Source organism: Bos indicus, chromosome 9, assembly GCF_029378745.1.
Source record: "Bos indicus isolate NIAB-ARS_2022 breed Sahiwal x Tharparkar chromosome 9, NIAB-ARS_B.indTharparkar_mat_pri_1.0, whole genome shotgun sequence".
Classification (NCBI taxonomy): domain Eukaryota; kingdom Metazoa; phylum Chordata; class Mammalia; order Artiodactyla; family Bovidae; genus Bos; species Bos indicus.
In genome coordinates, this window is record NC_091768.1 from 80811490 (window position 1) to 80833658 (window position 22169).

Below are 22169 nucleotides of genomic sequence, written 5' to 3' on the forward strand. Positions count from 1 at the left end.
GTGGACTTTAAGATAAAGAGATTATCCTGGTTTATCCAGGTAGATGCAAATGTCCTTTACATGCGGAAGAGGGAAACAGAAAAGTGAATGTCAGAGAGAGATGATTTCAGAAGGCTTAACTGGCCACTGCTGACTCTGAAGATGGAGGAAGGGGCCACCTGCCAAGGAATGTGGACCCCTTCTAGATGCTGGACAAGGCAAGAAAATAGATTCTCCCCTAGAGCCTTCAGAAGAACAGCAGTCTGATGACATCTAGGTTTTAGCCCGTCGAGACTCATGTCAGACTTCTGACCTCCTGAAGATAAGAAAGTTATGTTGTTTTAAGCCACCAAGTTTATGATAATTTTCTATAGGAGGCATAGAGAAATAGTGCCATTATGCTGCTGATTTCCTTTGTATTGTGTCATAAATTGCCTTTTGCATATGCTTCTTTGTTTTCTCTTGGTCTCCTTTCATGCTCAAGAATGCACCCTCTAGGAGGACAGGGTCTGGCATACCTGGCCCAGCTGTACTCAGGAGCTGGGCGCTGAGCCTGGAATACACTGGCGCTCCATAAATGCTTCCTGACTGTCTGGTGAATGATTACATACATAAAAGATGCTTAGAAATCATGCCTCTCTCTGGAGCTTCTGCAAGATATATGCATATGAAATAACCAAGGAAAACGGAAGAGTAGCGAGAGATCAGAGACCCAGAGGAAGAGTAGATGTGGAGAGCAAAAAATATCAATTTGAAAACAATTAAGATTTAAATCCTCCGTGCTTGAGAGAGTCCCATGCTACAGAAGAATGTAAAGACTGTTGAAAGAAGCAGCATTTATACAGGAAGAAGACTGGTGGTGTTCAACCACAGAAAACTGTTAAAACCCTTTCTGAGACTGACTTACCATAGTGCTGTAAATCAATTTTTATCAGGAGACAATAGAAAATGAAATTCACCTATGGCAGTAAATACAGAGAGAAAAACTAGACGTGGCAGAGAAACTGGGTAGAACATTAATTGTGAAATAAAATCAATATGTCAAAAATGTATATCCTGCTGAGGCTTTCACTGCCTTTGCCTGTAAATGTTAACAAACTGCTTTCCATGTTTGTTACATCAGAAAGAAGAAAAACCTTACATTTAAAAGCTCCCGAAAGTAAAAGCCAAGGTGTTTTATGTGCTTTTCTTCATTAGTGGTTTGTAGGCACATCTTTTTTAAATTTTTATTGAAATACAGTTGATTTACAACGTTGTATTGGTTTTAGGTGTACAGCACAGTGATTCAGTTGAACAATGAAAAGTGAAAGTGTTAGTCGTTCAGTCATGTCCGACTCTTTTGTGACTCCACGCACTATAGCCCGCCAGCCTCCTCTGTCCATGGAATTCTCTAGGCAAGAATACTGGAGAGGGTAACTGTTCCCTTCTCCAGGGGATCTTATTGACCCAAGAATCGAACCCAGGTCTCCCGCATTGCAGGCCGATTCTTTACCATCCGAGCCATACATATGTGTGTATATATGTATATATATTCTTTTTTACATTCTCTTCTATTGTAAGTTATTATAAGATATTGAGTGTAGTTCCCTATTCTATACAGTAGGTCCTTGTTGGTTATCTTGTTTATATGTAGTAATGTGTGTATTTTAACCCCAAACTCCTAGTTTACTCCTTCCCCCAACCACCCTGCAGGCAGATTTTTAACCCTATCTTTGTTTTTTGATGCTTCACCCATCAATAAATATTAATCACTTTGCACTTAAACATTAAATTTCAATATTAAATTATTTAATAATTAATGATTAAATTATTTAATTCTGCCTGTGAGGTAGGTACCATGTATCCCTGTTTCTATGAAAGTTGCTTAGTCGTGTCCGACTCTTTTTACCCCAAGAACTTTATAGTCCATGGAATTCTCCAGGCCAGAATACTGGAGTGGGTAGCCATTTCCTTCTCCAAGGGGTCTTCCCAACCCAGGGATCAAACCGAGGTCTCCCGCATTCCAAGCGGATTCTTCATCAGCTGAGCCACCAGGGAAGCCCTGTTTCTATAGACAAGGTCTTTGCAAAAGTGAGTCAGACAGTGAGTCAGTGGTGGAGCACAGGTTTCTGCCTAGGCAGTCCACTTTCTTAGCTGAGAGTCCAGACCACTTCTTAGCTGCCCCTCAGCCCATCTTCCCACCAGACACTGGGCTGGGTCCTGGAATAGACAGGCGAGTATCAGCCCCTGGCCTCACGTGACTTACCCTCTAGGAGGAGAGGCATATCACTAGTGAAGGAGACCATCGCACAGCATGCTGAGGAGTGAACACCAGGGCAGACAGACCCAGTTCTGGGAGCACCAGGGGCTGTCACACTGCAGGTTGCTAGTATTACTCTGTACCAAGAGCAAATGAATATTTGTAATGAAAAATATAGCCTTAAGTGCCTCATATGCAAATGTTAGGTGAGGTGGAAGTTGATGAGATGTGATCTGAATGATGTTTTTTTACATGTTTGCCTCATTTTATTGCACTTCACAGATACTCTGTGGGGTTGTTGTTGTTTTTTTTTTTTTTTTTTGGAAGGAAAATAGATTATTAAGGAATGTACAAGTCAAATACATGCTTAGCAATTTACATTCATGTTATATAAATTTACATAAACTTTACACACTGAATGATTTTTTAAAAATTCCAACAGTAAGTTAATTCTCTACATTTTTTTTCCCTTCTTACAGTATGACACCTGTTCTGAATGTCTTTTGTCTAGCTCAGGGTTTCTCAGCCTCAGCAGTATTGAATATTTGAGGCAGATAGTTCTTGGTTGTGGGGGAGGGGGTGCTGTGTCAGATGCTTAGCAATGACCCCTTCCACCCCCAAGTGTGATAACCAAAAACGTCTCCAGACATTGCTGAATGTCCCCTGGAGAGCAAAAGAGCCCTGGTTGAGAAGCATTGGTAGTATTCTTGGGCTTCCCTTGTGGCTCAGCTGGTAAATAATCTCCCTGTAATGCAGGAGACCTGGGTTCAATCTCTGGGTTGAGAAGATCCCCTGGGTTGAGAAAGGAAAGGCTACCCACTCCACTATTCTGGCCTGGAAAATTTGTTGCAAAGAGTCAGACACAACTGAGTGACTTTCACTTCACTTCACTTCACTTCTGAGAAGCACTGGTAATTCAGATCCCACCAGTCCTTGAAGACCATCTATCTGGCTGAATGCTTCGGCCATTCCCCTTACCACCCTCTCTTCTCAGCAACCCTGGATAGTCTGAGAAACTCAGCAGCTACATTTCTTATATCCAGCCATCCCCAGCCTCCATACCTGCTGCCTGAGGATGGGAAGGACCTCATCACCCAGGGCACTCAGCCTGCCCTCATCTCCCCAGTGCGCCACTCAAGGCTTAATTTGGGGTTTCCTCCTCACTCTGCCCCACAGACTCTCCCCTCTGCCTCCCTGGGTTTTGAAGGTGTGCAGGTTTGGGGGCCCAAGAGCAGAAGAAAATGGGAAAACTGAGGTTAATGATTTTTGAGAAAAGGAAAGGAAAAATAGCTTCCAGTTTGATACCAGTTTCATTGGCTCTTATTGGGCAACATGGCTCAAGAAGTAACTTAATTTGGCATATATGAAAAAAAAATGAGTGCTTATCATGGCTACTTTTACAGAAAGTGTGAATGTAATTCTAGTCTCTTTGAAGTTCTTTATATTTCCTGGCATTCTCTGGAGGGTGATTCTTCCCTTCCAGGTGGGTAAAAACAAATCTGAGACTTTATGAATTCTGTTTTAAGGATAAAAGCTACACAGTGAGGGGCTTTTGGGCTTCCCAGGTGGCACTAGGGGTAAAGAACCTGCCTGCCGATGCAGGAGACATAAGAGTCACGGGTTTGATCCCTGGGTTGGTAAGATCGCCTGGAAGAGGGCATGGCAACTCACTTTTGCCACGGAGAATCCCATGGATAGCCCTGATGGGCTACAGTCCATAGGGTCACAAAGAGTCGGGCACAACTTAAGCAACTTAGCACGAGGTTAACAAAGCAAATGGAAGGAAAGAGAGAAAAGTCAGGATGGGAAGGAACCATTCTAAATTTAGAGGCTGTTTGAAGGTACGGGTATGAACAGGGTCTGACACAGTTCTGAAAGAAGGCTTCCAGACATGTGCTGAGCAAAGGACTGACCAGAAGATGAATTGTGATCTGTTGATGAAAATGTCTCATTACTTTGTCATTATACCTATTCGGTCCTCAAAACTAAACTGTGAAATGAAAGCATGGTACCCTATGGTGCTGTGCTCTTGTGGAAAGAAGTTTCCTCTGTGTGAGTCGAGAAGAGTTCACGCATCTAGGACAAGAGATTCCTTGTATTTAGCTCCCATTTGGACCAAAACTTCAGAGACTCCCTACTGTAGAGTACCAACATGGAGAGCAGACAGAGAATAGAAATCAAAGTGAATTTTAAAGGCATATATGCCCATCATAACATCTGGTCTCCTAAGACAGCAACTTGAGAAAGCAGAAAGGCTTTGCTTTTAAACCAAGAAAAGCAGCCTTAATCTGTAAAGCCAAGGCTTCGTGTGGATGGTGTGATGGAGGGTCTAAGGGAAGGAACCCAGAAGCAGCCATCTCCAGATCAATTTGTTAAAAGGCACTGTGACCCTAAGTCTTAACAAATAGCAAAATAGACCCCTAAATAGCCCCTCTGAATTCCACACTCCTGAAGTTTTACCTAGAGATTTTGGTTTCTTGCAGTAAAATTACAGTGAAGGTAGATCTTTTTAAGGTGCTCGATATTCTACTATCAGATCAGATCCGATCAGTCGCTCAGTTGTGTCCGACTCTTTGCGACCCCATGAATCACAGCACGCCAGGCCTCCCTGTCCATCACCAACTCCCGGAGTTCACCCAGACTCACATCCATCGAGTCAGTGATGCCATCCAACCATCTCATCCTCTGTCGTTCCCTTTTCCTCCTGCCCCCAATCCCTCCCAGCATCAGGGTCTTTTCCAATGAGTCAACTCTTCGCATAAGGTGGCCAAAGTACTGGAGTTTCAGCTTTAGCATCATTCCTTCCAAAGAAATCCCAGGGCTGATCTCCTTCAGAATGGACTGGTTGGATCTCCTTGCAGTCCAAGGGACTCTCAAGAGTCTTCTCCAACACCACAGTTCAAAAGCATCAATTCTTCGGCACTCAGCCTTCTTCACAGTCCAACTCTCACACCCATACATGACCACAGGAAGAACCATAGCCTTGACTAGACGAACCTTTGTTGGCAAAGTAATGTCTCTGCTTTTGAATATGCTGTCTAGGTTGGTCATAACTTTCCTTCCAAGGAGTAAGCGTCTTTTAATTTCATGGCTGCAGTCACCATCTGTAGTGATTTTGGAGCCCAGAAAAATAAAGTCTGACACTGTTTCCACTGTTTCCCCATCTATTTCCCATGAACTGGTGGGACCAGATGCCATGATCTTCGTTTTCTGAATGTTGAGCTTTAAGCCAACTTTTTCACTCTCCACTTTCACTTTCATCAAGAGGCTTTTTAGTTCCTCTTCACTTTTTGCCATAAGGGTGGTGTCATCTGCATATCTGAGGTTATTGATATTTCTCCCGGCAATCTTGATTCCAGCTTGTGTTTCTTCCAGTCCAGCATTTCTCATGACGTACTCTGCATAGAAGTTAAATAAACAGGGTGACAATATACAGCCTTGATGAACTGCTTTTCCTATTTGGAACCAGTCTGTTGTTCCATGTCCAGTTCTAACTGTTGCTTCCTGACCTGCATACAAATTTCTCAAGAGGCAGATCAGGTGGTCTGGTATTCCCATCTCTTAGTAGAATACGTTTAAAATATAATTGTATGTGTTTAATTACATCATTGATCCACTTAATCTACAAACAATTATTGTGAGCCATCAAGTGCCAATTACTGTGCCTGGAGATATACAAATAAATAAATACTCTGCTGCTGACCTCAAGGCTCTTATTGTCTAGTGGAGAAAAAGACCAGGAAACTTAACAGTCACAATGCCGATTTTTAGTGTCTTGACAGAGTGCGGTATGAGAACAGTATCTGGAAAATTCCTTCTGAGAAGACAAATTTAAAAAATAAAAATAATTGTTAAATTTTGTTGATTCAGGACTTTGAACAAGTCTTTTTAAAGAATGCTTTCAGCTCCCCACATAAATGAGGAAAGATGCGGTATAATCAAATAGAAAGTTGGGACTGTGGAGCAACAGAGCTCTTTCATGAATGTTTGAATAATTGCCACAGCACTGAACAAAGAATAATAAAATATACAGTTGATTTTTCCTATTAAGAGAATTTGCCAAAACCTAATAAAATCCTCTTGATATCTTGCCTCATAAAGTAACTGAAGGGAAATGCCTCCATGTTTTCATACGTTTAATGCCACTAAGATATGTTATTGCCAAGATATGCAAATAGCCCTGCCTGGCCTGGATTTAGGGGTGACAGGTTGAGTCTGGAATGCTTGTTGCTCTCAACATGCAGTAAAAAGAGCTCTAGACTTGGGTCCTTACTGCCGGCTCTGCTCTGCTGCTTACTAGCTGCCAAGATTTCAGATAAGCCAGTTAACCTTTCTGAACCTCAGGTACCTCCTATGTAAGGTGGGGCTTTACAGGAAGACTGTGAGGACTCAATGAAGTACAGGTTATTTTTAGCCATTATATCTATTATTTAGCTTTTGGGTGAATGGATCTTCTCATGCATCAATTCAAGATTATACTCTAACTTTAGCATAATTACAAAATATGTAAATGGAAGCCTTCTGCCTCTTCCTACCTCCTAACCCCACCCTGATCTATCCTCACTATGACCAAAATGATCTTATAAAACACAGAGGGATCATATCACTCTCCCAAGTGACACACTTAAGGTGTCTGCTCACCACTGTCCAGAGGAAACCCAGCACCTTGGAGCCCAGGTCCCTTCTTTTCTGGGGATGAGGTGTGCCCATCTCCCCAGCTGATCTCTGGTGGCCCCTGGCACACCCAGTGCTTAGCCAGGCTCACCGTGTTCATTCTTTCTTCCTCCTCCATGTCTTTACACATGCTGTTCCCTCATATTGGAGTGCCCTTGACCCTGCTTCTTCACTAACAAATTCCTTCCAATGAGTTCCTCAACATTCAGCTCAAGTCTTAACACCTTCCCTTGTGCTTTTCATGATATGCCATTATCTACCTCCCTAGTAAACTTCTCTCCCTGAAATACTACTGTCCGCGAGCTCATCCGTCTCCCTTGCTGACTCAGACTTTTCAAAGGCAGGGACCAGGAACCATCACATTTGGCCATTGCCTCACAACATGCTTGGGACATTGTTGCTCCAAGCATCCACTCTCACTTTTTTCCAAAATAATAGACTCTTATTTTTCGCTGCACACAGGGCCACCAGAAATTTTTAAAAAGCACAAAACCTGTGTTTCCCAGTCCTCTTTACAGCTAGATAAGACACATGGTGAGGTTCTGACAAATAAAATGGAAGTGGAAGTGTTTTGTGGAACTTCCAGAAAGGATTCTTAGTAAGAGCTGACTCACCAGGGGAGGGGGTTCTCCCTTGGCCTTCTGCTTGTCCTTTTTCTCCTGGCCTGAACTTTAGAAATGGTCATGAGAGTCTCAGAAGCCATTTGGGTCACGAGGTGCACTTGACATTGTAAATTAGGATGTCAAAGTAGAAAGGTAGAAAGAGTCCGTTCTCTGTTGTTGGTCAGTGGCTAAGTCGTGTCCAACTCTTTGAAACCCCATGGACTGCAGCCAGGCTTCCCTATCCTTCACCGTCTCCTGGAGTTTGTTCAGACTCATGTCCATTGAGTCTGTGATGCCATCCAGGCATCTCATCCTCTGCCGCCCTCTTCTCCTTTGGCCGTCAATCTTCCCCAGCATCAGGGTCTTTCCTAATGAGTCATCTCTTCACATGAGTGGGCTCGTTCTCTGAAGACACTGTTAATCCGCTGTCCTGGCCTGTGGGCTTCTTTTCATGAGAGAGAACTAAAGTGATGCTGGAAAGCAGTGGTTGGCACACATTTTCTGTGAAGGGACATAGTAAGTGTTTTAGGCTCTGTGGCCCGTGTAACCTCTGCCACAGCTGCTTGACTTCTGCTGTTGGAGTGCCAGGGCAGCCCTAGACAACACACCAACAGATGAGTGGCTGTCTTCAAATAAAATTCTAGTTTACATAATTAGAGAGATTGCAGCTTGCTAATCCCTGCTCTGAGGCACTGAGATGTTAAGTCTTTATGATATGTGTAGCCAAATCTAACCTTAACTAATACATCCTGTTGGGTGAGATGAAACATTTGATTTGGAGGAGAGAAATTGCCATGACCCTTTTTTTTTTTTTTTTTTTTAATGTTTTCTTTCAGAAGACTTTCTCCATTCTCTTCTCCTGATTGAATTATACAAAGTTCTGACATTGCTGTTTCCATACTCTTTTGATTATTAAGACCAGCTGGGGACTTCCCTGGCGGTCCAGTGGTTAAGACGCCTCACTTCTAGTATGGGGTGGGGGAATGGGGCGTGGGTTCAATCTCTGGTCAGGGAACTAAGATCTCACATGCCAGGCGGTGCAGTCAAAAAAAAATTTTTTTTAAAAAGACCAACTGAATTGGACTCAGGGCTTTTCTGGGCTTCCCTCAATTTCATTGTGTTCCATTTAGAGGATTCCAGTGGAATAAAAATAGACAGTCATCAGGTGTGTGGACAAGGAGAACGGAAGACAAGGCAAGGCCTGTAGGAACTGAATGAGAAATATCATGCTGAGCGCTCCTAAAGTATGTTTGAAGTACACAACAAAACTTTCAGGCTGACGGGATGATACCGTATTGTACTTGGTTACCAGGGAGATCATACAAGCTGAACTGATGCTTAGCAGCAGGACAAGAGCTGGTCTTGAAGATTCTTTTGAGCAAAGACTTTGTCTGATGTTCTTAGGATATCTTGGTTTTTCTGGGTTAGCTCACCCTGTGAAAGCAGAACAATATACTACAGACCAGGAATGGCAGATTGATTTTCCCTTCCATGCAGATTCCAGCCCATGGGCAGTAGACATCTGCAATATCGAGAAGGCTTCTGTGGTTGTTCAGTGTTTTAGTAGAAGTGGTCTCTGCATCTTCCCTGATAGTGGTTCTCCTCAGGTGCATGGGAGCTGGAGAGGAGGGGCTAGATAGGTTCTTTCTCTTGAAATATACTCAAGGATCATGAAAGCTAGAAGGAAGTCATAGTTTAAACTACCTCTAACCTGGTTCTTTATTTTGCAGAGGATGATATTAGGCTTAGAAATGTAAAGTGACTCATGTAGTGTTACACAGCTAATTAGTGGTAACACCACAATTACTCGTCAACAGTGGACTTTTTCATTATACCGTACTACACATATTTATGGGCTTCCCTGATAGCTCATTTGGTAAAGAATCCACCTGCAATGCAGAAGACCCCAGTTCAATTCCTGGGTTGGGAAGATCCGCTGGAGAAGAGATTGGCTACCCACTCCAGTATTCTTGGGCTTCCCTTGTGGCTCAGCTGGTAAAGAATCTGTCTGCCATGGGGGAGACCTGGGTTTGATCCCTAGGTTGGGAAGATCCCCTGGAGAAGGGAACGGCTACCCACTCCAGTATTCTGGTCGGGAGAATTCCATGGACCGTATAGTCCAAGGGGTCGCAAGGGACTTTCACTTCACTTCACACATGTTTAACTAAGATCTTTTTACACTTTTCACTAATTTTTCGTAATTTCTTTCCAACATAAAACTTGAACCAGCTTGTCCGTGAGATCTTGCTTCGTTCCCGTGACCACATGCATATCGAGACCTCCTGTTCTTGGCACTTTACGAGCCTAATTCTTCAGATTCCATTTAGTCCTGGGAGCCCCTGATTACCTTCCAAAAATTGCTTTTTGTTGTCTTTAGGTTAATGATGATCAGAGTCAGTTTCAATTGCCTGCAGACCAGAACTATGGTTGATATGGAAATGGATCCTGGGAGTGGGGTTCAGGAAGCATTCAGGAAACAGGAAGAATTGGGAACTGCTTATCTAACCTAGATTAGGTAAAATGCAGAGAAGTCCTAGTGATAACAGGAATGTGATTCCAATAGCTCATGGCACCCAGTGGCCAGGGCATGAATTAAATGCACCTGCGCTCACCTGAGCAGCTGGCATCAGGTGATGGAGAGAAGGCAAGCTTTTGGATTATTACTGTCATAGAAGAGCAGAATGGATCTGAGGGGTTCAAGGGCCATGAGGTGAGAAGTAGAATTCTGGGTGCAAATCCAAATGGACTTGAATCAAGTTCAAGAAAAATCCAAGAACTTTCAGTAGCCATGAAAAAAGATTTTTCTGGAGCCTCAGATCAGAGCTTTTTTTTTTTTTTTTTAATCCCCACAAGTTCTGATGCTGTGGGGTTGAATCACAGTGTTAGTTGAATTCAGTGTGTTCAAGTCCTGGAAAGAACAGTCCAAGGAACTAGAGCAGTTATTTGGGGACTCAGAATGCGTGGGAGACCCCTGCCCCCATGGGCCTCCATCACCCTTGGACATAGCTTCTCTTCCTTGCTCTGCTACATTGCCTGCAGGAGCTTTTTCCAGGAGGAATCCACCTCTCCCACCTTGGTTAGGACACCAGAATCTTATCTGTTCTTCACTTTGGAGTGAATTTTGGCCTCTCATTTTTTAGGTAGCAGAATTTTGTAAGCTTGTGCCTTATAGTAACTTTTATTTATGTGAAATTCTGAAGACCTCCATGAGTGAGATTCAATAAATCCCTGATTTAGAATCCTCATAATTTTTCTACTAAAATAAAACAGCTTATTGAACTAACAAATCATTAGTGCTAATAACTGCTAAAGATATACAACTAAAAGCAGTTTTTAAATAAATAAAAATTCTTGACTGTACTTAGTACTTTTTTTCATTTATCTTCATCTTTAGTCACTCACCACCTTATTTTTCTGTTTCTCTTCTCGTTTATAATTGTCCTTTATTTGAAAGTATTATAGCCACATTAGAATCAAGAAAAAGAAAACCCATTATTCCATCATTGTTACCATTTTAGTTTATTTCCGTCTTGACTTTTTCATTTGCTTTTTTTCTCCTAAACATTGTGGTAAATATAATGCTGGTGTACAACTTCTAAACTTTAATATATCACACACATTTTAATCACTTAAAATGTATTTCCATGGCCTTCTTTTCAGTGGTTTCATAATATTGAAAAGAGTACAGGCTTTAAGTTGTGATTGTGATTTTTTTTTCTTTATTTTTTTCCACTTTACTTTTTTAATTGAAGGACATTTCCTTTACAGAATTTTGTGGTTTTCTGTCATACATCAACAAGAATCAGCGATAGGTACACCCATGTCCCATCCCTCCCGAACCTCCCTCTAATCTCCCTCTCCATCCCACCCTTCTAGATTGTCACAAAGCCCCTGTCTGAGTTCCCTGAGTCATAGAGCAAATTCCCACTGACTGTCTATTTTACATATGGTAATATAAGTTTCCATGTTACCCTCTCCATACATCTCCCCTTCTCCCTCCTCCCATCCCTCCATGTCCATAAGTCTGTTCTCTATGTCAGTTTCTCCACTGCTCCCCTGCAAATAAATTCATCAGTGCCATCTTTCTAGATTCCATATATATGGATCAGTATACGATATTTATATTTCTCTTTCTGACTCGCTTCACTCTGTATCATAGGCTCTAGAGCAAAGAAATTCTGCTTTATTATTCCCAGCTACTCAGAAGTATTTAGTTATCATTTGTTGAATTAAAATCCATTGCCCATTCTGAGTTTGTAATGTTTTTAAACACTATTCCAACAAACACCTTTACAGATATAGCTTTTCACATATTGTTTTAATGTAAGATAGATTTCCAGGGCGGGATTACCAGTCACATGGTATGACCATGTTTATGGCTCAATACATTGCCAAAGTGCTTTTCTTCTAGAAGGGCTGTATTGATTTACAGAGCCCCCTGTGATGTGTGAGATCACAGTTTCACTACATCCTTGTCAGCACTCATGCAGCAAAAGTACAGTGATTTTAGTGTAAATGTTTTCTCACATGTGTCTTCACTAATTGCATTTTCTTATTCCTGAATTCACTGACTTTAGCTACTTGAAGGAACTCTCTATAGAGTGAAGATGGTAACATATTTATTGCTTAGTATTGTTCTCACTTTTCTCACTTTTTATGTTTTTTTTTTCTATGCAGTTGTGGGATTTTTTTTTGGAACATCCTTACTCTCCTTTGAACCTGTTAGCCTTCTTCTGAGAGTACCTTAAGCTCTAAAATTTGCAGCCTGTGAGCCTTTTCTTGTCATCTTGCCTTCGCTGTCAGCATTAACTGACTCAGTTCAGTTCAGTTCAGTCGCTCAGTCATGTCTGACTCTTTGCAACCCCATGGACCACAGCACGCCAGGCCTCCCTGTCCATCACCAATTCCCAGAGTTTACTCAAACTCATGTCCATTGAGTCGGTGATGCCATCCAACCATCTCATCCTCTGTTGTATCCATGACTGCTGTCAGCCAATCCAGGAAACACCTTAAATTACCTTTTCTTACCTCCCAGTATTGCTTTCCATGGTCAAAAGTAGAATAAAGTATCCTATGTTTTCCCAGTGTTACTGTCCTCTTCCAGCTAGGAAATGTGCCTTTATTTGACCCATCTCCAGGCTTCCCAGATGGCACTAATGGTAAACAACCTGCTTGTTTATTCAAGAGACATGAGACGTGGGTTTGATCTCTTATGGGGATGGGTCGGGAAGATCCCCTGGAGGACGGCAAGGCAACCCACTCCAGTATTCTTGCCTGGAGAAATTCATGGACAGAGGAGCATGGCGGGCTACAGTCCATAGGGTCACACAGAGTCGGACACGACTGAAGTGACTTAGCATGCATGCACGGTTCATCTCTCCTGCCCAACTTCCTGTCCTTGAAGGAGGTGTCTGATGCATGTCTTTACAAATCTTTGCAGATTTCTGCCTTCTGCTAAACCTGTTTCCAGTGTTTTAAAGTAGCCAGGTGTTCCCCCTGTGTACAAAAACTTGAGTCTAAACAGGACATAAACTGTTCCCTTTACATCAGGGAGTGATTTCTAAAAAATAGGTGTTCTGAAGGCTCCCTTATTCATTCTCAGTATTTTGCAAATCACGTCTTTTCTTGTTTTCCTAAACCACCAGTGCTTCCTGACCCCTGATTCTGTTTACTCTTTTACCAATGTCAGCTCTGGTTTTCTCTCAGGTAGAAAGATGAATTCAGCCTTTTAAAAATCTTTTCAGAAGTTGCTACTTTAATCTTATTCCGTCAAATTTCACTCCTCAACCTAACGTACATGTTTTTTGGTTCTGAGGAAACCTCTGTGAACTGCAAGTCACTGAATATAGATCCTATAGTGTTCAAAATTAATTAACCAGAAGTGGGTAATTAACCACTTAATATTAACCCATGTAACTATTTACCCACATAACTATTTATTAATAGTAAAAAACAGAACCTGGGTTCAGACTCAAATTTGGCCTAAGAACAACTCACCTGTTTTTTGGCCTCTCTTGGTGAAAATGTTTTCAACTCTAATCAGTGCCCTTATCTATGTGATGGAATGCTGACAAGATAATGATCACAAGGACAAAAGAAATTGTGGTCCCAATAACGGTACACCCTGTGAGTGTCTCCTGGGGCTTCCTCTCCTTAGTCACCCACAGAGCACACACCACCTCAGCAGGCAGCATGATCGTTGTTGGATACTTTTAGGTTTTTTTTTTAAAGTTCTCTCTTTTATCTTGAGCCAGAATCTGCCTGCATGCAGCTTCCATTCACTGATCCCCATTTATCCCTCTGTAACAAAACCAGATGCATATCCTTTCTAACTGCCGGGGTGGAGAGAAGTAAGTAGCAGTAGTGGGACTCCGTCTGGATTTCCCTCCATTTCTCGCCAGTGTGCAAGCACTTGGTATGTCAGACACTCTCAAGTGGGCAATTAACAAGGCAGTTTACCTGCTGTGAGTGCTTTAATGAGAAGTGTTGTTTCATCATAATGAATGGTGATATTCTTATCCTTCACCGGTAGATCAGTACATTCTTGTTAAGGAAATTGGGTCCTTCCCACCAGCTTTGAGTGATTAGTTTTGTCTTTGCAACTGCCTTCCTATGAAAGAGGTTTTCATCCTGTTCGCCTTCCTCTCCAACTTGAGTGCGGTTAAGATTGATGAGGAGATGGGCGGTAAACCCCCTGAGCTCTTTGAAACCAGTGCCCAATACAAACCTGTTTAATTCTGTTCTTTTGTGGTCTCTGGCTTCAGCATTTGGCCTTCAGGAGCATTTTGGTCCAAGCTACCCTGTGGTCTCTGTGGTCTTCACCGGTGGCAACTGGTTCCCAGGGATATTACCTATGTTTGAATCTTGCATGGCTCATAACTTTCATCTAGATCCAATTTCTGTGGTCTGTTCCATATGAAGAAATAGGAGAAAATGTGATAATAGCAGCTAGTATTAGTGTGCTCTATGAGCCAAGAGCTGTTCTAAATCCCTACCTTGGATTATTGCATTTAATAGACAGTCATGTGTCCTGGGAAAACAGCGTAGGTTCTGTGCTAAGTACTTCACATTCATTACTTCATTTCATCCTTCATTTCCATTTGTTACCCTATGGTATTCTAACTTCCTCAATGACATGACTGATTAGATGCAATAATCCATGTAAAGTTCTTAAAACAGTGTGCCTGGTGTAGCTAACATTGTAGAAATGTGCTGTCATAGCAGCACATGGACTCTCTAGTTGTGGCACATAGCCTCAGTAGTCGTGGTGCGAGGGCTTAGTGGCTTGGCAGCATGTGGGATCTTAGTTGCCCCACGAGGGATCAAACCTGCCTCTCCTGCATTATAAGGTGGATTCTTAACCACTGGACCTCCAGGGAAGTCCTAGCTGTGCCACTCAATAGACCGAGCACCCAGGCAAGTTCCTCAAGTCCTGAGAGTTTTGATTTCACATCTACACATAAGATATGTGACCCTGATGATCTCTAAGATCCCTTGCCCTCTGTAATCCTCCACTGACATATTTCTTTGTCAAAATGTGAATGTCACCATATTAATGGCTATATTTCTACCATCTTAGCCCATGAAAGTGAAAGTCACTCAGTCATGTCCGACTCTTTGCAACCCCATGAACTATAGCCTGCCAGGCTCCTCTGTCCTTGGAATTCTCCAGGCAAGAATACTGGAGAGGGTAGCTATTCCCTTTTCCAGGGGATCTTCCCAAACCAGAAATCAAACCCAGGTCTCCTGCATTGCAGACAGATTCTTTACCCTCTGAGCCACGAAGGAAGCCCAAGAAAATGAGTGGGTAGCCTATTCCTTCTCCAGGGGATCTTCCCGACCCAGGGATTGAATCAGGGTCTCCTGCATTGCTGGCAGATTCTTTACCAGCTGAGCTACCAGGGAAGCACTATAATGGGAGATGCTTCTAGAAATTCTTAGGCAGGAAGGTGAGAAGAGCACCCCCCAAGATGTCCTCTGTCTGCCCCCCAGCCCTCTCACCATAAGTGAAGCCATCAGTAACCGCTTAGTTTAGGAGTTGTCAGGGAAAGTGCAGTGCAAAACACATTATTGGTAGTATTGTGTTTTTGAAATCAGTTTCTTACAACTTGTCTGCATGGAGGTGGTATGTTGTCATAAGAAAAGTGCTGGCCCAGGAATCAAGAGCCTTTGAATTTAATTCCAGCTCCAGTTCTACCGCTGTCTGATCCTTGGGCAAATGGCATTTACGTTTCCTGGGCCTTAGTTATTTCAACCGTTGCAAAGGGATTGTTAAAAATTTCTTCTGATTCTAAAACTCTGCTATAAAGTTCTTTATATGAGGACAATACTCAGATGAAATCCTATGGGCAGAAAAGCATTTGTCTCTCCTTTCTCTTTTTTTTTGCCAAGCATAATGAGAGTTGGCGTGGAAAAAAAAAATGTGCTGTGAAAAGGTTCATTCAGCCTTTTCTTAATAGATCGAGTGGTTGGTATTTCTGCTGGCTTCTGAAATACATTACAAATCACAATCTGGAGAAAGTTCCGAACCAGCTCCAAGCCTTCCTGCTGAATTTGGATACATCTTTAGGTCTTACTCTGCAGCTCATCCTTAACAACTGACAAAATATTTACTTTGCTCAGTACAGAAAAGGGTAACATTTTCCAAAATATTAAACTAGGTTGGATTCAGAACACAGACAATGAGGCAAAAAGTTGGACCTCAGTTTGAAACCATGTCGTTGAATCATTTTCCAGAGTGCCATGAGAAACAGAGCCTGAGTGCATGTTTGTGCTCCACGGTAATTCTGAAAAGGGCAGAAGCCAGCCAGTCTCTGTCTAGCATATTCACTGGTATGTAGACCGGAGGTTCTCAAAGTGTGGTCCCCGGACCGGCAGCATTGCCATCCCCTTGCAGCTGGTCGTGATGCAAACTCTCACGACCCATCCCAGAGCTACTGAATCAGGAAATCCTCAGAGGTGGCCCAGCAGTCTGTGTTGTAATGAGTCCTCCCAGTAAACAAGTCCAGGGAAATCTCATGCTGGGAAGAGTTTGAGAACCACTGGTGAGGCCCCTGAAGGCTACAGGGCTTGTTAGCTCTGAATTAAGGGTATGAAGCAATAACAAGACTGGTAACTTATTAATCATTCTTTTTCTAATATAAATGAACGGGTAAATTGAAACCTTGGCATATCGCTTTTTGAAATGCGCTCTACTCTTTAACCCCACGCCTCTTCTCTCCCCATCTTCCTCTACCCTCTTCCCAACCTCCACTCACAGGTTCCTAACAATAGTGTCTTAAGTTACGCTTGGTTCTTACTTAGGATGGTAAAAATGCACTGCACTTTGTTTTAACATACTTGGCATTTAGCTCGTGATTCTGATAAAGGACTAACTGCACTTAAGAAAAAAAAAAAAAAAAACGTTCTCATTTAAGGCCTCTCCTAGCATAAAACTGTGGACAAAGATTGAATGACTACAATTTATAGTTTTCTGTTCTGTTAAGTCTTATGGTTAACAAAATTACTGTTTTTTTTTTTTTATAAATAAGTTGTGATTTTAATGAAAGTACTAGAAATTGCTCTAGTTGCCAACTTCAATGAAGAAATGGACTACTGTTTTAAGGATTGTATCATTTCTATAAAATTGCAAATACTTTCTGGAAGAAATTAAGACAATCCTCACAAATGCCTCCTTCTGCCACTGCAACCTCACACATTCGTGTTACCTGCCTGGCCCCTGCAGGCATCTGAGCTGTGACCTTTGTCCTGCAGTCTCCTGCTTGGCTACGTCATGCAATCCCAGGGCCCTGCATCTGTTGATTTGGAAAGCTCACAGATCTGTAACTGGAGTGTGATTTTGTTCCCAAATTTCAGCCAATACCTCCAACTGCTTCCATATCCTTCCAGCACCTTAAAGACCTAACAAGACCACACAGCCAAACCAGAACACGTCATCTTTTACCTGAATTTGACTCTTTCTGATGTCCCTGTTTATTTTAATCAACCTCCCCCCGCCCTGCCCTCTGCAGCCCATTCGGGGCAGGAAAGTTGTGACACAGGAGAAAGTTCAAGGGTTTGGGGACTGTGTAGATCGGAGGTCAAATCCAGGCTCTACCACTTTTTGGCTCCATGCCTTTGGGCAACTCCTCAAATCTTCAGTCTCTTCATGTGTAAACCGGAGAATTCTTTTGAGGAATCAAGAAGGAAAAGTATATGAAACATGGCTGTGTAACATATTATCCAAACCAGAACATATTGAGAATGAAAGAGGCCGTTGTTAATAATTATTCCATGAGAGAGAAAGAAAGAGGGAGGGAGGAAGGGAAGGGAAGAATGAAGAGAGAAAGAAAGAAAGGCATAAACTCAGACTGTGCCAAGAAAAACAGGACATGTGTTCATCCTGTGTCATGTGTTGTTATTATGTGTTAGAGTAACGTGTGGTGTGTCCCCTATAAATACTAGCTCCCTTGCCCTTCCCGTCATCCCATCGTTTTCCTTCAGTGTTTTCTCGATCTGCCTTCACTTGTATCCTCAGCTGTCCTCAGTCCCTGTCTCTGAGAGTAGTAATGCTGTCTCGATTGGCATTTCTCCCCTCTGCTGTATTCTATGTACTGTTACCAGATGAATCTTCTCAAACTGCCTCTCTTAAACCATTCTCTGCCTCAAGACCCTGTAACAGCTTCCCCCACAGCCCACCTAATGGAGGTAAAACTGCCCAGCATGGCATTGAAGAGCTTTCCTGTTTGGGGTCCAGTCTGTTTGTTCAGACTTAATCCCAAGCCCCGTCCTTTATTTATACTCGGTTCTTGGCAAACCCAAGCATCTTCCCAACTGCCCAGTCTTCCCTCATGCCTCTGCTTCCAGCTCCTCTGATTCTAGAGCCTCAGGTGCTTTCTGTCTGTATTGAAGGTTTATGCCTTAGGCATCCCACAGTAGGGGGCAGGGAGAGGAGGCAGCAGCTATATCTGGTTCAGACCTCTTTCCCTTAGATGATCTGCACAGAAGAGGAACTCAGTAAATGCTGCTTAAATGAATAACTGACTGAATGAAAGTCACTTTTGCCCTGCCAATAGCTAAATAATGCCACTGCCTCCTCAGTGAGTCAAAAGGTCCTTAAACTATATGGCAGAAATTCCCATTGACTTTGCTATTTTTTTAAGAACTGGGAGATTAAAACCATTAAGTCTGTAACAGTAATGACTCTAAAACTGCACATAACTTTCCCCTGACTCTTCATATTGATTCGTTTAGTCTGATTTGCCCAGAAAGAGATTATTTGATTTTTTTTTTTTAAACTTTTGGCCAAAGAAGGAAATTTTACACATGCATATTGTAAAAGTCAGGTATCTGCTTACAACTTGGACATTGTGAAATACTTAAAATCAATCTTTTTGACTGCCTCTCTCCAGACTCCAAAATATGTGGGACAGCTTTGTCTTGCTTTTTCCTTGTTCTGTCCCAATTTGGGAAGCAAATGTTTATCTATTCTAAGGTAACGTGGCTTTACTATCTCTTTTGGCATATTTGTTTGTATAACTATATTATAGTCAATAAAAGCATGCACCTGTAGTTTAAAGAATGGAAAGAATTGGTTTTATCCACCCAAAAATTTTTTTAAAATTTTTGTTCGAATTCTCTTTAAGAGAAAGTAGCTTGTCTGAAAATAGACCCTTTGGAATAGTGGTAACAGGAGCTCAGTCATAAGTTTCTGACTTCTATTCTGATATTTATCCACTTGTTTGACTTACAAAAGTGTTCTGGTGTAGTGAAAAAAAGTCACACCTGTACAAGCTTACCTTAAAATGACAGTTCTCGATTCCATTCTCCATTAACTTTTTAATTCGAGATCGTTTTCTTTGCATTAAATAATTGCTCATGTAATTCTGCCAACTGCTGTGAATATTTTTACCCAAGACTTTTATCTCAGTATGAGTTTTCAGAAATGAAAATAAAGGCAGTTAACTTTCATTGAATTTGAAATGCTTAGGTCTCAGAATTTGCATAATTTTATGAAAATTATGTAGAAACTACTTAACTTAGGTAACCATTAAAAAATTAATGGAATTACAAAGGAGTGGTTAATTCACATTCCCTCTGAGGAGACTCTGGGATGTCAGGACAGGCCACCAAGCATCCTATTTCCAAAGATAACCTAGTGCCCCATGGAAAATAATTAACTGTCTGAATTTCTGCCATTGAATTAAGACTCTTGAAGAAAGATAATCTAGACTTACTTCTCAGAGCTGTGAGGGTTGTCCCAGAAAGCAGGAATCTTACCTGGAGTCAGTCAGTCAATCAGCCTGTCGGTAAATGTGTATTAGTCAGCCAGCCTGTCAGTAAATATATATTCAGTACTTGCCATATGCTAGGCGCCGAGCTAGGTGTTGGCATACAGAGGGAAGCCAGGCGCTGCCCTGTCGCATGGAGCATGCTGACTAGTGGAAAGGAGCTGTCACAGCAGTATCTGTGCCTCTGCCCCAGGCCCTTCCTTCACCTCCATCCTATTCCATCCTGGCAGCAGGAGGAGAACTTTAAAAAGCAACACTGAGAGCTATCCGATAAGGGTCCTCCAATCTGGGATCTGGAGACTTCTAAACTTTTTGACCTCAGAGATTATGGGACTAAAAAAAAAAAAAACAAAAAATAGGCCAACTTTAAGGCCTAAAATACCTGAAAAATGATGCAGAGATCAAGTCCTTTAAGTATAGGCCAAGAGCTATGATCTATTTGAGTTAAAATCTTTTTCATTGTGGACCACCCTCTTGGGTTTTTAGGAGTTCTTTTAATAACAGCCCTTCAGACACAGAACCAAACACTCAGCCGCCTGAAGGGATTGGATAGTGGGGGAGTGGTGGAGGAGGGCATGGCTGTTTACTGTAAATATACACATGCATGGGCCCCAGGGCATCCAGGAAGAGCTGGGGTCCCAGAAAAACAGAAGTGCCTGGGTCTTGAGTCCGTGGTCTACATTAATGGGCTCTGTCTTTCTCCCAGGACCTACTACCTCCTCTTTCACCTGTTAGATAACTATTTTCTAACTTCCGTAAGCTTCTGTGGTCCTGTTTTTTTCTCTTCTTTATGATTTTGCTAACACTTTTAAGCAGTAAAAACCTTTCTTGTCTTCAAGTAGCATCTTATATTTAAAGCAGATGAGAGTGGAAATACTCCAAATAAAGTGGGTATGGGCTTGGCCCCTCCCACTCAGACCTCCCCCCATCCTTAGGTCCCATTGTTTACTTTTCCCCATCACCTAATATAACCACTGTAGGTCCCCAAGAGAGAAGCTAATAGGCTGTATCAAGACTTCTTGCAGTAGGCCTGTTTACAGAGCAGACTGTTCTAGAATGAAGTGGTCATCCTTGCACCAATCATTTGAGGCCAAGGTAGGGGTGGGGTTAAGTGAAGTGAAGTTGCTCAGTCATGGGTTAAGTGGTACCAAATGTGGCTATGAGGGTCTGTCCCTCCAACCAAGGACAGATAAGATGGTGACCCTGGGCAGGGACTGTGTGTGTGGCGAGCACCATGACTGCCCTCTAGTGCATGGTGTGAGTGGAGCCTTGCTGGCACCCGAACCAGCAGATTATGTGGGAAGGTGGAAACATTGAACAGTCATTGGCCAACATGAAGGCGAGAAGAGCTAAGGAGCAATAAAGGGTCTGGGCAGCCATCACAGGGATCTGAAACTCCTTTCCTTACACAGATGAGAGACTCAGAGGGCTCTGGACTCAGGGAACTTTTGGAAACTCAAAACCAATATAGAAAAGATTGTCACCAAATTGATGGGTGTGATCTGGGAGGCAGGGAAAACAAAGGTAACTTTTCATCTGCCTCTTTATGTAGGTGTGGAGCCAGCTTTTTTAAATGTGTTCATGTCAAATATAAAAACACCAACTCACTCTCAACTTAAGAGTTCAATTCTTATTCCTGGGAAAAAGTCAAAAGTTGCTTTTGTGGCCCTAAGAGCCACTATTTTAAAGGATACCAGGCTGAGATATTTCTGGCGGTTGGATTACACCAGCACTAGGTTAGAACCAGGTGGAGGAACTGTGATCTCAGCCAGAGGAAGCTGGACATGGCCCTCCACCGGCCCAGCACCTCCAGCGGAGCGAAGGCCCGACTCCAGGAGTGCCCTTGGACTTGGCGAGAAGGCACTGTGAAGAAAGCAGCTCTGTTTCCTGCAATTTGAACAAAGTGCTTAAAAACCATTGGCACTTAACTACTCACATTTGAAGACCTTTGCCTCCAGAACAGAATATGTCTGAAGAGACTCCAGTTCTAACTCTGGCACTGGCACTGGCTTATGGTGTAACTGAGTTCCACTTGCCTAGCCTCTTGTTTTCTCTTTCTGTGAAAGAGACATCCCACAGGCAATGTTTCCCAGGTTGGGAATCCCACCAAAGCGTTCCCACAACCTGCTGTCAGCTCTCTTCCACCATCTCTGCAGTTCTACCCCGAATACATAGGGGGTGCTTGTTGGCAGTTGGAAAAAAGATATTGTATGATGTAATATACCTTTCGCATTTGCAAGTTAGTGCCTTAAAATCCACCAGAACACATAGATGACCCCCCGTGCCACCACCCCTGCCTCACAGAGAGACTACTGTGGTGTCACTGATTGGGTCACTCACATGGCCTGGGCCACCATGGCCTCGCCAACTTGTCATTCTCATTTCAGCAGATAGCACCATCTCTGC

At 42.6% G+C, this 22169-nt stretch overlaps 1 protein-coding gene and 1 long non-coding RNA gene across 3 annotated transcripts in view; one reads left to right on the top strand and one right to left on the bottom strand.

Moving 5' to 3' along the window:
- Positions 1–22169, top strand: part of AIG1 (androgen induced 1) — a 272202-nt gene that overhangs the window by 153006 nt on the left and 97027 nt on the right. The window lies entirely within an intron of this gene.
- Positions 17363–22016, bottom strand: LOC139184942 (uncharacterized). The gene is made up of 3 exons (XR_011568513.1): positions 21700–22016; positions 19710–19775; positions 17363–17660 (listed from the first exon to the last, which is right to left on the bottom strand). It is a non-coding gene; the product is annotated as an uncharacterized lncRNA (long non-coding RNA).